At 44.3% G+C, this 13,257-nt stretch overlaps 1 non-coding gene across 1 annotated transcript; it reads left to right on the top strand.

Annotated features, from left to right (window-relative positions):
* The first annotated feature begins 694 nt into the window (after positions 1–694).
* On the top strand, positions 695–769 carry Trnat-ugu (transfer RNA threonine (anticodon UGU)). The gene has a single exon. It is a non-coding gene; the product is annotated as a tRNA-Thr (tRNA).
* Positions 770–13,257: the final 12,488 nt, after the last annotated feature.

The following is a 13,257-nucleotide window of genomic DNA, read 5'->3' as shown; positions in this document are numbered from 1 at the left end:
AATACCGTCAGCTGCCGACGGCCGTTGATATATATCAATGGGGACAGGTGAAAATGCGTGCCCAGACCGGGACTCGAATCCGGGATCTCCTGCTTGTATGGCAGACGTTCTATCCATCTGAGCCACCGAGGGCACAGAGGATAGCGCGACTGCAGTGACTATATCGCGCACGCCTCCCGCGAGACTCACATTCTTATAAAAAAAAAAATTATTGAAATGGCTCTGAGCAGTCGCCTAGAACTTTGAATTAATTAAACCGAAGTAACGTAAGGACATCACACACATCCATGCCTGAGGCAGGATTCGAACCTGCGACCGTAGCGGTCGCTCGGCTCCAGACTGTAGCGCCTAGAACCGTACGGCCACTCGGGCCGGCCCACATTCTCACCTTGTATGTCCAAATACTACATTTCTAGTGTCCCACCCCAACACACTCATTACTCGTGGAAGACATTCTTACCAAGTCCCGTGATATATATCAACGCCCGTCAGTAGCGGAAGCTATTAATATAATTCTAATGGTCATCAATGGTGTCTGTTCTTTCGGGACTTGGTAGGAATGTCTTCCTCGAGTACTGAAATGAGTGTGTTGGGGAGGGACACTACGAATGTAGTGTGTGGGCATCCAAGGTGAGAATGTGGGTCCCGTGGGAGGCTTGCGCAAGACAGTCCCTCCAGTAACGCTATATTCTGTGCCCTCGGTGGCTCAGATGGATAGAGCGTCTGCCATGTAAGCAGGAGGTCCCGGGTTCGAGTCCCGGTCGGGGCACACATTTTCATCTGTCCCCGTTGATATACGTCAACGCACGTTGGCAGCTGACGGCATTAATGTAATTATAATTAGGTTAGTTAGGTTTAAGTAGTTCTAAGTCTAGGGGACTGATGACCTCAGATGTTAAGTCCCATAGTGCTTAGAGCCATTTGAACCATTTTTTTTTCTTTATCATGAATTTGTTCTGAGCACCAAACCTTGTAACCTCCCTCCTTACTTACTTATCATTAACGCGATTTCATTGACCGTGTTCCCGTGACGCTAATAGTGACAATAAACTTTTGTAAGGCAGTCGCTTCCGAAGAGAATTACCAATTAGTGAGGAGAAGGATATAAACTATCCTTATGAACAACTTGATCCACTCTCTATACTCTCTTCTTACTTGAATTTTATTAGCAGGTGAATAAGACAGCCAACCAATTGCAATGGAAATGGAAATGAGCGTTTGGCGTCATTGGCTGAGAGGCCCCTTGCTGGGCAGATCCGGCCGCCTTGGTGCAGGTCTTATTACTTTCGACGCCACGTTGGGCGGCATTCGCGCCGGATGGGGATGAAATGATGATGAAGACAACACAACACCCAGCCCCTAGGCGGAGAAAATTCCCGACCCAGCCGGGAATCGAACCCGGACCTGTAGGAGAGCAATCCGGCACGCTGACTACTCAGCTATCGGCACCAGTTGCAATAAATGGTGGTTTTCAGTTAATCTTAACCATAGTGTCAACGTATTTAAACACACCTTCTTCAGAAGGACAAGAAACCTGCATACAGTTCGACAACATAAGTTACTATAAAAACATCATGGACCAATTTACGTGTCATACAGAAACTACTAACTACATCAAGTGTCACAAACAGCATGATATATACCAACGTGGGAAAATTGGTAGTTACAAACTTCACATTACCAGACAGTAAGTAAAGCGATCTAACATCTCCACACGAAATATGTCGGCAACGATCTACATATCCATTTGTAAAAGTTAAGGCCCCTAAAATCAAGGTCTTGTCACATCAGTAAAATCAATCACATAAAATGCCAGACAACGTGAAGAGCTACATGTCGACTGAGGGAGAGCGGAGAGCCTGAATACCAGGAAAACAAATCCTGAGGCGCATGCGGCGACAAACATGTACGCTTGGCGGCATAAGCAGCCATTAAGCGTAAGCACATTGACATTACCAACAGCATTATAGAAATACGCCATACGAATAAACGAGTGTATATACTTTAAAAAATACAAATACAGAATAAAATATATTAGCATACGTTAAGACCCTTATGGGACCAACAGTACATCATCGTACGAAACTAATGATGCCTGTGCGTAAGTACGTCATTACAAGCAAAATGACATTATACAGATTAATAAGACCTGCCGTACATCATCGTACTAAAAGTAATAACCTCAGTGCATAAGCACATATATTAAAAGAGCAAAAATTCATAGGTCTTTGCATTGTGTCGAACGTAGAAGGAGTGCCGGAATCAGTAAGTTGGTACAACATAAACAGAAAACTAAACAGTAGATAGTGTCGGAAGTTCCATGCGGCTTTTCGCGGATGATGCTGTAGTATACAGAGAAGTTGCAGCATTAGAAAATTGTAGCGAAATGCAGGAAGATCTGCAGCGGATAGGCACTTGGTGCAGGGAGTGGCAACTGACCCTTAACATAGACAAATGTAATGTATTGCGAATACATAGAAAGAAGGATCCTTTATTGTATGATTATATGATTAGCGGAACAAACACTGGTAGCAGTTACTTCTGTAAAATATCTGGGAGTATGCGTGCGGAACGATTTGAAGTGGAATGATCATATAAAATTAATTGTTGGTAAGGCGGGTACCAGGTTGAGATTCATTGGGAGAGTGCTTAGAAAATGTAGTCCATCAACAAAGGAGGTGGCTTACAAAACACTCGTTCGACCTATACTTGAGTATTGCTCATCAGTGTGGGATCTATACCAGATCGGTCTGACGGAGGAGATAGAGAAGATCCAAAGAAGAGCGGCGCGTTTCGTCACAGGGTTATTTGGTAACCGTGTTAGCGTTACGGAGATGTTTAATAAACTCAAGTGGCAGACTCTGCAAGAGAGGCGCTCTGCATCGCGGTGTAGCTTGCTCGCCAGGTTTCGAGAGGGTGCGTTTCTGGATGAGGTATCGAATATATTGCTTCCCCCTACTTATACCTCCCGAGGAGATCACGAATGTAAAATTAGAGAGATTAGAGCACACACGGAGGCTTTCAGACAGTCGTTCTTCCCGCGAACCATACGCGACTGGAACAGGAAAGGGAGGTAATGACAGTGGCACGTAAAGTGCCCTCCGCCACACACCGTTGGATGGCTTGCGGAGTATCAATGTAGATGTAGATGTAGATGCATAAAAATTGTCCTGTTGAAGAAGACGCATTTAAATGCATTCAAACCATGGTTAAGATCAAATGAAAACCACCATTTATTGCAACTGGTTGGATGTCTTATTCACCAGCTATTCTGTAACCGTTACCGAAGTGAAGCCATGTTAGAATATTGAATTTCATTAGTATACATAAAACAGTGCAGTCACGCAGTGTGATGTACGATAAGAAAAGGGATGTCACGAAACTTGAGTATTCCACAACAAAAGTCAGGTGGAACAATTTGGGAGTAATTAACCAATCGCTAGTTCAAGACGACAAAATGTATTCATTGTCTGAACGGTAACAAGAACAGCAGTGGTCGTTTATGTGATTAACAAAACGTGCTGCAGCGAAATGCTCGCACACGCGTTTCAAACAGCAAATCACATTACGCCGTAATAACGGGAGATGTTAGCATTTCCTTTACACCGTTACTAAAATCAAAAGAAGTAATCTGGAATGAACAATGACGTTAGTTACTGAAAATACGAGGGCTGCCCGGAAAGTATTGCACCGCATTTTTTTTCTCAGCCGAAAATAATGCTACGAATGCGAGACGTTACGTATGTATTATTTGAAGTCTGACTCAGCGAGACTAGTTTCCGTCACTTCCGATGGATATCGTAGCTGCAGGACCGTTTCAAAATGGCGTCTGTCGGTGATGCACATTACAAGCAACGTGCCATCATTGAATTTCTCACTGCAGATAAAGAAACTGCAAAGTCTGTAGAACATCTGCTGTCGACGGAAGTACAGTTAGTCGCTGGGCACGGAGGGTGAAGTCATCAGAAAGCGGTTGGGTGGAGCTCCATGATCTGCAGCGATCAGGGAGGCTATCCGCTGACTCGTTGCGGTAAGATGATGTCATTTGCGAGGACAGACGCATTCGTGGAAGACATTCTGAAGACGTAGAAGAGGTGGTTGACCCAGCGAGTACTGCCTCCACCCCCAAGACAAGGATTGGTACCGACAGGGCATACACGCTCTTGTTTCGCGCTGGAGGAAGGCCATAGGGCGGGTTGGAGATTACGTGGAGAAATAAGAGTGTGTAGATAAATACCATACTTTCGTGTGTGTAATTCTCATTGTGTTGAGTAAAGACTTGTTTAAGAAAAAAATGCGGTCCATTACTTTCTGGGCAAACCTCGTAGTTCACTATTGAAAGTTTATTTGCTTATACTAAAAGTTACGTAATCTAACAGTATCGGTTCCTTACTTACAGATAACTTACGAAATTTGCAAATGGATCTCATTTAGTTCTCCTATATCGAGTAATTTAAAAGTCGCTTTGATCCATAAATGATAACATTCACCGCATTTACAACGCTGGAATTCGAACTAAGGCCACACAAGATAACAACTTGAGTAACGGTTTTAATACGCCAGTATCACTTTAATAGAAATTAATCTCGTTTTCAGCATTGTTCCTCGTATTTCAAGAATGAACTTTGCTCTGAGTATTACTATAGAACTGTTAAGTTGCCAAGGCATCATTAATAATTGCACTAATGAATGCTTTCAGCAAGAATATAAACTGTTGTTGTTACCATTTCTTAGTAAAGTTACTTTTGCTTTAAACAACGCACTCCGTCTTCAGGCCACAAGTGGCCCATAGGGACCATCCGACCGCCGTGTCATCCTCAATTGACGATGCGGATGGGAGAGGCATGTGGTCAGCACACCGCTCTCCCGGTCTTAAACAACGCCACTCGTGTATTTAATAAATGAGAGGATTTTCACCCTCTTAAGTGATAATGACATGGGTACTGAATAGTTTGGAGATCCAAAGTTTTGATATATAACACTTATTACTGAAAGAAAAGTTTACTGAAAATCGCTACGTTCCAGGCACGAACAGAAATAAACCAATCACACAGTTGTTCGTGGATGTCGAGACGCTCTCCCCAGTGGCGTCCACTTAGCTCCTGGTGCTCCACATAATACGAGCGGAGTGTAACTGACAGTGACCAGTAACGAAACAGGATTTTGACGCTCCTGGAGCCTCGTGTATCAGTCCACACTTGCCATGCTCCCCTGCCTCACAACTAACGCCGTGTCCTCCCATAGGCCTGGCTTTCCAATACGAGGTGTGGCTAGAAAAAAACCGGACTAGTACTGGTGAAACAATAAAATGAATGCAATAAGGCTGAAAGTCGCGTGGCCTGTCACGTGACTCTCGCTCCGCCTACTGCTCGAGTTTCATCTGCCTCCTGCACTCAATCTGCCCGTGGCGTCTGTTTTAAGTAGTTGACGCTTTGTCTGTGCGTCGGAAAATGTTGAGTGTACAGAAAGAACAGCGTGTTAACATCAAATTTTGTTTCAAACTAGGAAAATCTGCAAGTGAAACGTTTGTAATGTTACAACAAGTGTACGGCGATGATTGTTTATCGCGAACACAAGTGTTTGAGTGGTTTAAACGATTTAAAGATGGCCGCGAAGACACCAGTGATGACACTCGCACTGTCAGACCATTGTCAGCAAAAACTGATGCAAACATTGAAAAAATCGGTAAACTTATTCGACAAGATCGCCGTTTAACAATCGGAGCAGTGTCTGAGTTAACAGGAGTTGACAAGGAAAGTGTTAGGCAGATTCTTCATGAAAGTTTCAACATGAACAAAGTGTGTTCAAAAATGGTTCCAAAGTGTCTCACAATTGAACAGAAGGAACGCCGAAGAATGATTTGTTCTGACATCCTGGAAGACATTGAAAGTGATCCCACCTTCTTACAAAATGTTATTACTTGCGATGAATCGTGGTTTTTTACTTACGATCCCGAAACTAAACGCCAATCGATGCATTGGAAAACTCCTGGTTCTCCACGACAAAAAAAAGCATGAAGGTCAAAATCGAAATTCAAGGCAATGATGATTGGTTTTTTTTGACATGAAAGGGATTGTTCACATTGATTGGGTACCAGAGGGACAAACAGTGAATCAGCGTTACTACATTAGCGTCCTGGCTACCCTACGTGAGCGAGTACGGAGAAAACGGAACGATTTGTGGAGAAAAAAGTCATGGATCCTTCACCAAGACAATGCCCCAGCTCACAGTGCGTTGTCAGTGAAGACGTTTTTGGCAAAACACAACATTCCCATCTTAGATCATCCACCCTACTCACCTGATTTGGCCCCCTGTGACTTTTTTCTTTTCCCTAAAGTCAAGTCAGCTTTGAAAGGAACTGTTGAAGCAGTAAAAGAAAAAGCGACGGAAGTAATGTATGGACTTACCGAAAATGATCTGCAGCATTGCTATGAACAGTGGAAAATTCGTATGGAGCGGTGTAGAGACCGAGGAGGAGAGTACATTGAAGGAGATAACATGAAATAGTAAATAATTGTAAATAAATGTTTTTTTCCAGCATCAGTCCGGTTTTTTTCTAGCCGCACCTCGTATATAAAAAAATTCATAGGTGTCACATTGTTTACACTATTGACAAAACACATTCCATTTTCGATTTTTTTTTTAAATTTACAGAAGAAAGCTAGAATTATGTTCACAATCTACTCTTATTATGTTTACTGCCCAAAGTGTCAGAACCCAGATTCTAAGTCAGCAGATTCCTCAGTCTTCGGAATACCAGAATCGTAGAGAAACTCTCTTCACTATTTATTGTTCCACAGGAAACAACGACACTATGAGCATTAGACTGAAGGAGCAGTTCTCTGACCATTAGTTTTCCGGTGTCCAGAGCAGCTCTCGAAGAGTGTTCAATACTTAGAATTTCACCAAATCAAGAGGCTTTTGCCTCAGAAACGTTCATATTGTTGTTGCCCCTCTTCCGCTCATTGGACAACTCCACTTTATGCTCCAACATGACACTCGAAATTGTTAATGTTGTGGTCTTCAGTCCGAGGAATGCTTTGATGAGGCCCTTCATGCTAACCTTTTCTGTGCAAGTCTCTTTATCTCAGCATAGCTATCGCAACCTTCATCATTTTCAGTCTGCTTATTGTAGTCAACCATTGGTCTCTCACTGCAGTTTTTACGTCGCACACTTCCCTCCAGTATCTACTTCACGATTCCTTGATGCCTCATTAATCAATATGTTTATGCAGTTAGCTTTTACCGTTAGGTTATTTTTCCCCTCAATTGAATTTAGTACCTCCTCATAAGTTACACCATGTACCCAAATAAGCTTCAGCATTTGTCTGGAGAATTACATTCCAAACATTTCTCATTTCTTCGTGTCTGAATCGTTTATCATCCACATTACACTTTGTACAGGCAACATCCCAGGAAAACACCTCCGGAAAACGCCTGCTAATATTTAAATTTATTTTCTGTCAATAAAATTTCCATGGTCTGTCACTGCATTGTCAATGTGTAAGACTTCGAACTTTTCGGCCGCTGTTGGAAGTGACCTCCCAGGTTTTTAGTCGCAGAAGATTTTTATTGACTATGGCAATGGTCTCCGAAGCCTACTCTTTAGAATTTTTTTTCTTTGGCTGTATAATTTTATCTCCACTCTACCTGCGCCATCGTCAGCTGTTTTTCTGCCGAAATAATAAATTCTTCTACATTTAGTGACACATTCCGTAATCTAATTCTCAGCATGCCGAATCTACTTCGACTACGTTTTACTATCTTTGTTTTACTTTTGTTTATTTCACCTTGTAACCTTTCAGCTGATTTTCTCTTTCCTGTCTCTTAGCATAATTAGAACGTCACCGGTAAAATTCCACATTTTAAAATTTTTGTATCTCTAAACATTAACTGCCTTCCCAAATTCGGGCTTCGTGTCTTCAACAGCTTTTCTCGCTATACAGATTGAATGACATCAGGTAGCGTCAACAGTCTTGTCTCCCATTAGAACTTGTGTTTTACTTTGATGGCAGTCGACTGTTAACTACAGCCTGTTTTCTGTAGAAGTTCTAGAGAACCCTTCGCACCTTCTTTAACATCGTAACGCTCAGGAAAGCTTCTGGTGCCTTCATGGAAGTAAATTATTCTCCAATTTATTGCCTCGTCAATTCTTTGCGTGTCTGCCAAGTTTCAGAAGGCTTGATAAAGACGTTCAGGCATGAGACGATTTTACTCGACTGACAAATAGCGAAAACATTCATTTGCATCATGTACATCTCCACTGTCATTTATACTCAGATTACCTTCCAAAAACTGTTGCAAGCTTGCTACATTCTTTTGTAATCAAGAGTTTAATAAATATGGCAAAGGTAATGTTAATCAGAACACAGGGAGGAGTTGTGATCTAAATAACGAAAGCTTTATTCATTATTAACATCACAAGACAAAAAAATGGCTAAAGAAACGTCACACAAACATTTTCACTTGACAAACACTTTCACTAATATGGGGTCTTTGGTGGACAAAGTGATCAGCTGGGGATCGACACACGTCACTGACCACTACAATTGCTTTACCTGACTCCATACACGTTAATCCGGGGTATGGTACAAAAACTACGCCACCGTCATGCATCTATACTCTACTGTTCCAAAAAGAAAAATATGGTTCGAAAGAACAGGGTGCGAATATCTTACGCTTCTGCTGGTCAGGGCAGCACACCACGATGCGTTCGGCGACTGAAGTCATGCAGGCAGCAATCTGTTATTAATGGCGCGCGCCGGAAAAATGCAAGTATGCGGTCTCGCGTTTGCCTAGTTCAGAACACTGGTACATCCCTATGAGCCTCTGAAACCCCGGTGGATTCCAGTGTGCAGGTGGACTCCTTCTATGGTCTGCCAAACCAATTTTACTCCGTCCCACGATTATATGTGTCGGAATATGTCAAATGTTTAGACAGCCAACTCAAGACAAATAAGTACACCCAAGCATCACTCGTTGTGTGCGTGATGCTAGAAGCAGTACCTCTGCTGATACAGCAGGTAACTGGCACAGGCTCTAAGTGTCACACTAACAAAGGCCACAAGTCTCACCGTTTAGGTAGAGACTTGCAGTTCTTTACTAGCGAAGCGCCAGTACAAGAGTGACCTCCTTTCTCTCATCTTTCCTCGCCAGCTCGGTAGCAAAGCATATTTACATCTTAGACTGGCCAATCACGAGCTGGAGCGCCGCATTCTAAGATGGGAGATTGTCCTTTGCTCTGCATACACAGATTTGACCAATTAGAGACTTTAAAGTTAATTGGGAGAAAAGGTAAAAAAGATTCTGCTTCGTAGACTCTTTCCCAAGCGTTTACGTCATGTCTTTTGCTAACAACATGACCAGGATGGAAGCACAGCCCTCCATTAAAAGATTGTTATCTTCCCTGTTCCAACCATTTCGAACTTTACCAAGAACGCCCATAAACGAGCTAAAAGTCTCATGCCTTCACAAAAATGTTTCGTAACAGAGTCTGGACGTCTGGACACCAGTGACCTGTCCCACGGAAATTCGCAGAAAGCTCACAGTTGTCTCATCAGCTCCCTGCTTTATAAACAGTGTTCAATGCGCTGCCCATTGCAGCGGCGACTTCTCGGAGATAGTCCGCCTACCTGGACGCAGCTCCCAACCCACTGGCGCCATCCAACATGTCTGCACAACGAAACCGCTAAACTCGGCAGTCCGCAAACGTTTTCATCCAGGTTCCACAGAAAAAACGCTCCCCTCGGCCCTCACTCACTGTACGCTTTCACTGCAGTCGTTTATATCAGCACTCTATTCCTGTGAATGCAGGTAAAGCTTACCACTATTCCTTCACTAGAGCACACAAGCAAGAGTGTTAACTACTGCCCATCATTTCACCATGATGTATGACGTCAGATCATAATAAAGATAATCTTCCCTAAGAACATTAAGTGGCATGACACCGAACCAGAAGTGAGAGTACCCTGCAATCTCTCATTGTTTTGAGGTGCTGCATATTGGCTTCGAGAGCCATACAATACTTACCCCAGAGGAATACATGCTAGGCTTATTGCGTACTGGCATAGGGAAAGCTCTCTGGTTGCAATGATTTCACGCATCTTATAAAAAGACCAGTCCATAGTCTGAATGACAGAAAATGACTACCATGCCATTGCCTTTCAGTACCGTACACTTCACTGTGATAGCTAATTGATGAATTAATTTTGGGATCATACAATTCATCACTAGACTGAATCGTTTTATCAATGCCTGTAAATGATACAAGTGCAATAAGGAGGATGTAAAGTTGTGAATCTTGAAATTTTCCTGGCCTACTGAATGGTCGATAAGGTTTTGGGATTGCAGCTGGATCATGTTGACGTCTTGCCATAATATTTCGGCTGGCTATCGTCCAGCCATCTTCAGGTAAGCGTCCACCACTGAAGACTGTAAGTTTTTTTCTCTCTGAGGGAAGGACGGGAGAGGAAAAGGGAGACGTTGGGGAGGGGGGCGTGGGAACAAGTCCAGGCTGCAAGTGGAAGGAATGGTAGACATCACGTTAAAGTTCATCATCTGCAACGGGGAGATTCTAGAAATTGCCCTGATGAAAGAGATGGAGGGTGTGGAGGTGCCGAATGGGAGGGATACAGCAATAGAGGCGCGTCAGTGGGCAGGGGTGGAGAGGAAGGACACTAGGGGGTGGGGGGATCAAGCTTGCAGACAGTGTAAAGGGTGTGGATATATTGGAGGAAAAGGAGGTGGGGGAAGGGGATGATATCATACAGGAGTCGTGTTGGGGATGGAAGGCAGATACAGAAGGCAAGGCGGAGCCCATGGCGTTCTAGGATTTGGAGGGTATTGTAAAAGTGGGTGGGTGCTGAGGTCTAGGCAATGCTGGCATAACAGAGGATACGATGGATGAAGAATTGTGGAAGGATGGATAAGATGACCATAGATGGTTAGATAGAAATCATGGAGATGGAACGAGTGTTTTGGTCATACTGGCGGTGTACAGGAGAGGGAGAGGAGAGGGGAGAGGACGGGGGACGCCAGCAATTGGATAAAAGATACAGGGGTTGGTATCATGCAGGGTGACATAGGAAGGACGGCGTGAGAGGAAGGAAGACTGCAAGTTCCCAGCGTCTGTCCTATAGCAGAAATTGGCGTGGAAATGCGTGCGCATTGGCGGCTGTCACAGGAGCGTCATCCTCTCTCTAAATCTGCGCCATCTGCAAGTACTGCTCTATCTGACAGAATGCTCGGACGGTAGCTAACATTTTTATGGAAGCCTTTGAGGAGAGGGCACGTGATTCAGCAGAACTTTAACTGAGAGTCTTCTGGCGATGTGTAAATGACACTTTTGCAGTGTGGCTCCAGGGTGAAGAAGAACTGTCACGTTTCTTGCAACATCTGAATGCAATCCACAGCAACATCCAGTATATGGTGGAAATAGAAAAAGATGGTTGACTACCGTTTCTCGACGCCCTGTTTACTATGAGAGTGGATAGGTCATTGGGATATTCTGTCTACCGTAAGCCCACACATACGAAACTTTACCCGCAAGCGTCGAGTTGCCATAATCTTTCTCAAACTAACAGCGTCCTTAGAACGTTGGTGCACCGGGCTGATAGTGTTTCTGATGGAAAAACCTTATAAATGAGCTAGAAAATCTGCGGTCGGTGTTCAAAGATATGCGTTACTCTTCACATAAGATTAGCACAGCGCTAGGAAGGAAGAAATTGACCACCCACAATGTCAAGGAGATAAGGATTTGTTCAAGTCTAGGGCGTTCCTTTTGTACGTTAGCAACCTATCATCTGAAGTAGGCAGGATCCTAAGGAAACACCCACTGGCGAAGATTAGTGTCCTTCTCGGATCGGCGAAAGACGATCTGGGTCTGCAGAATGCTGGGATCTATAAAATTCCTTGCCAGGGTGGCAAAGCTTACATAGGTCAGTACGTTAAAGGTGTGTTGAACATGAGCGCCACGCTCGTGTTTCTCAGGTCAGTTATCCGGCTGTAGCTGAGCATTATATTACCACGGGACACACTATGGATTTTTCTGCCACAGAAATCTTGGCCCCAGCGAGAACTTTCTGGGCCCGGCCGGAGTGGCCGAGCGGTTAAAGGCGCTACAGTCTGGAACCGCACGACCGCTACGGTCGCAGGTTCGAATCCTGCCTCGGGCATGGATGTGTGTGATGTCCTTAGGTTAGTTAGGTTTATGTGGTTCTAAGTTCTAGGGGACTTATGACCACAGCAGTTGAGTCCCATAGTGCTCAGAGCCAGAACTTTCTGGGATTCAGTAATTAAAGAGTCTCTAGAGATACACCTAACACAAAATGTTATAAATCGTGACGGCGGTTTTCATCTGGACAAGGCTTGGGACCCAGTGATCTCTCTAGTTTCTTCTGAGAGAAAGTTTGTTCATAATGACACGTCTGGGGACATCTAACATCTTGTTTTTAGAGACACAAGTGCACATTCCGACAACCCGGTGATCTCTCTAATTTCTTCTGAGAGAAGAGAGTTTATTCATAATCACGCGTCTGGGGACGTCTGACGTTTTGTTTTTAGACACACAAGCGTACATTCCGACAAAGGGCGGACATGTAGTTTCACCTTTACGAATGCACCTGCGCGCCACAGACAGAACATTATTTGCAGAGGGCGCCGATTTCGATAGAGGACTCTCCTGTGATGACCACCAATGCACATGAGTTTCGGAGCTACTTTCTGTTATAAAGCCGACACTGGGAACTTGCAGTCCCTCCGAAGATCACCTCCTCACTCAGGAAGACATGATTTTCAACCACCACCAACCCATTGAACTGTTCCATTCCCCTCCTCAATCCTACCATTGCCAACGCTGTCTCCTGTACAATGACCACATTATCCAAAACTGCCAGAACCCCCCCTCCCCCTCCCCCTCCCACCTGCCCACATTGTAAGGCCTCCCACTTCCTTAAACAGTGTCCTAACCTCACTTCTCATCCGTCCTGCAACACCTGCAAAGAACCCCACCACACCCACTCCTCCAAATGCAAAGCCAAAACCCCTCCCACCAACCTTGAGCTCACTGTCCCTGTTCACCCCGCCGACCAACCCATCCACCCCAACAGTTCCCTACAACCCCCTCCCCCCCCCCCCCCTGTGGCTGAAGGAATCATCTGGTTCCTGACCATAGTCCTGCAGAACAACCACCCCTTCCAATGCCCCCACACCCTCCAGCCGATTTACCTTGCTGCCCACTCTGTTTCCCATTTGGATACC

Source organism: Schistocerca serialis, chromosome 5 (assembly GCF_023864345.2).
Source record: "Schistocerca serialis cubense isolate TAMUIC-IGC-003099 chromosome 5, iqSchSeri2.2, whole genome shotgun sequence".
Lineage (NCBI taxonomy): Eukaryota > Metazoa > Arthropoda > Insecta > Orthoptera > Acrididae > Schistocerca > Schistocerca serialis.
This window is presented reverse-complemented; position numbering and strand designations above follow the sequence as displayed.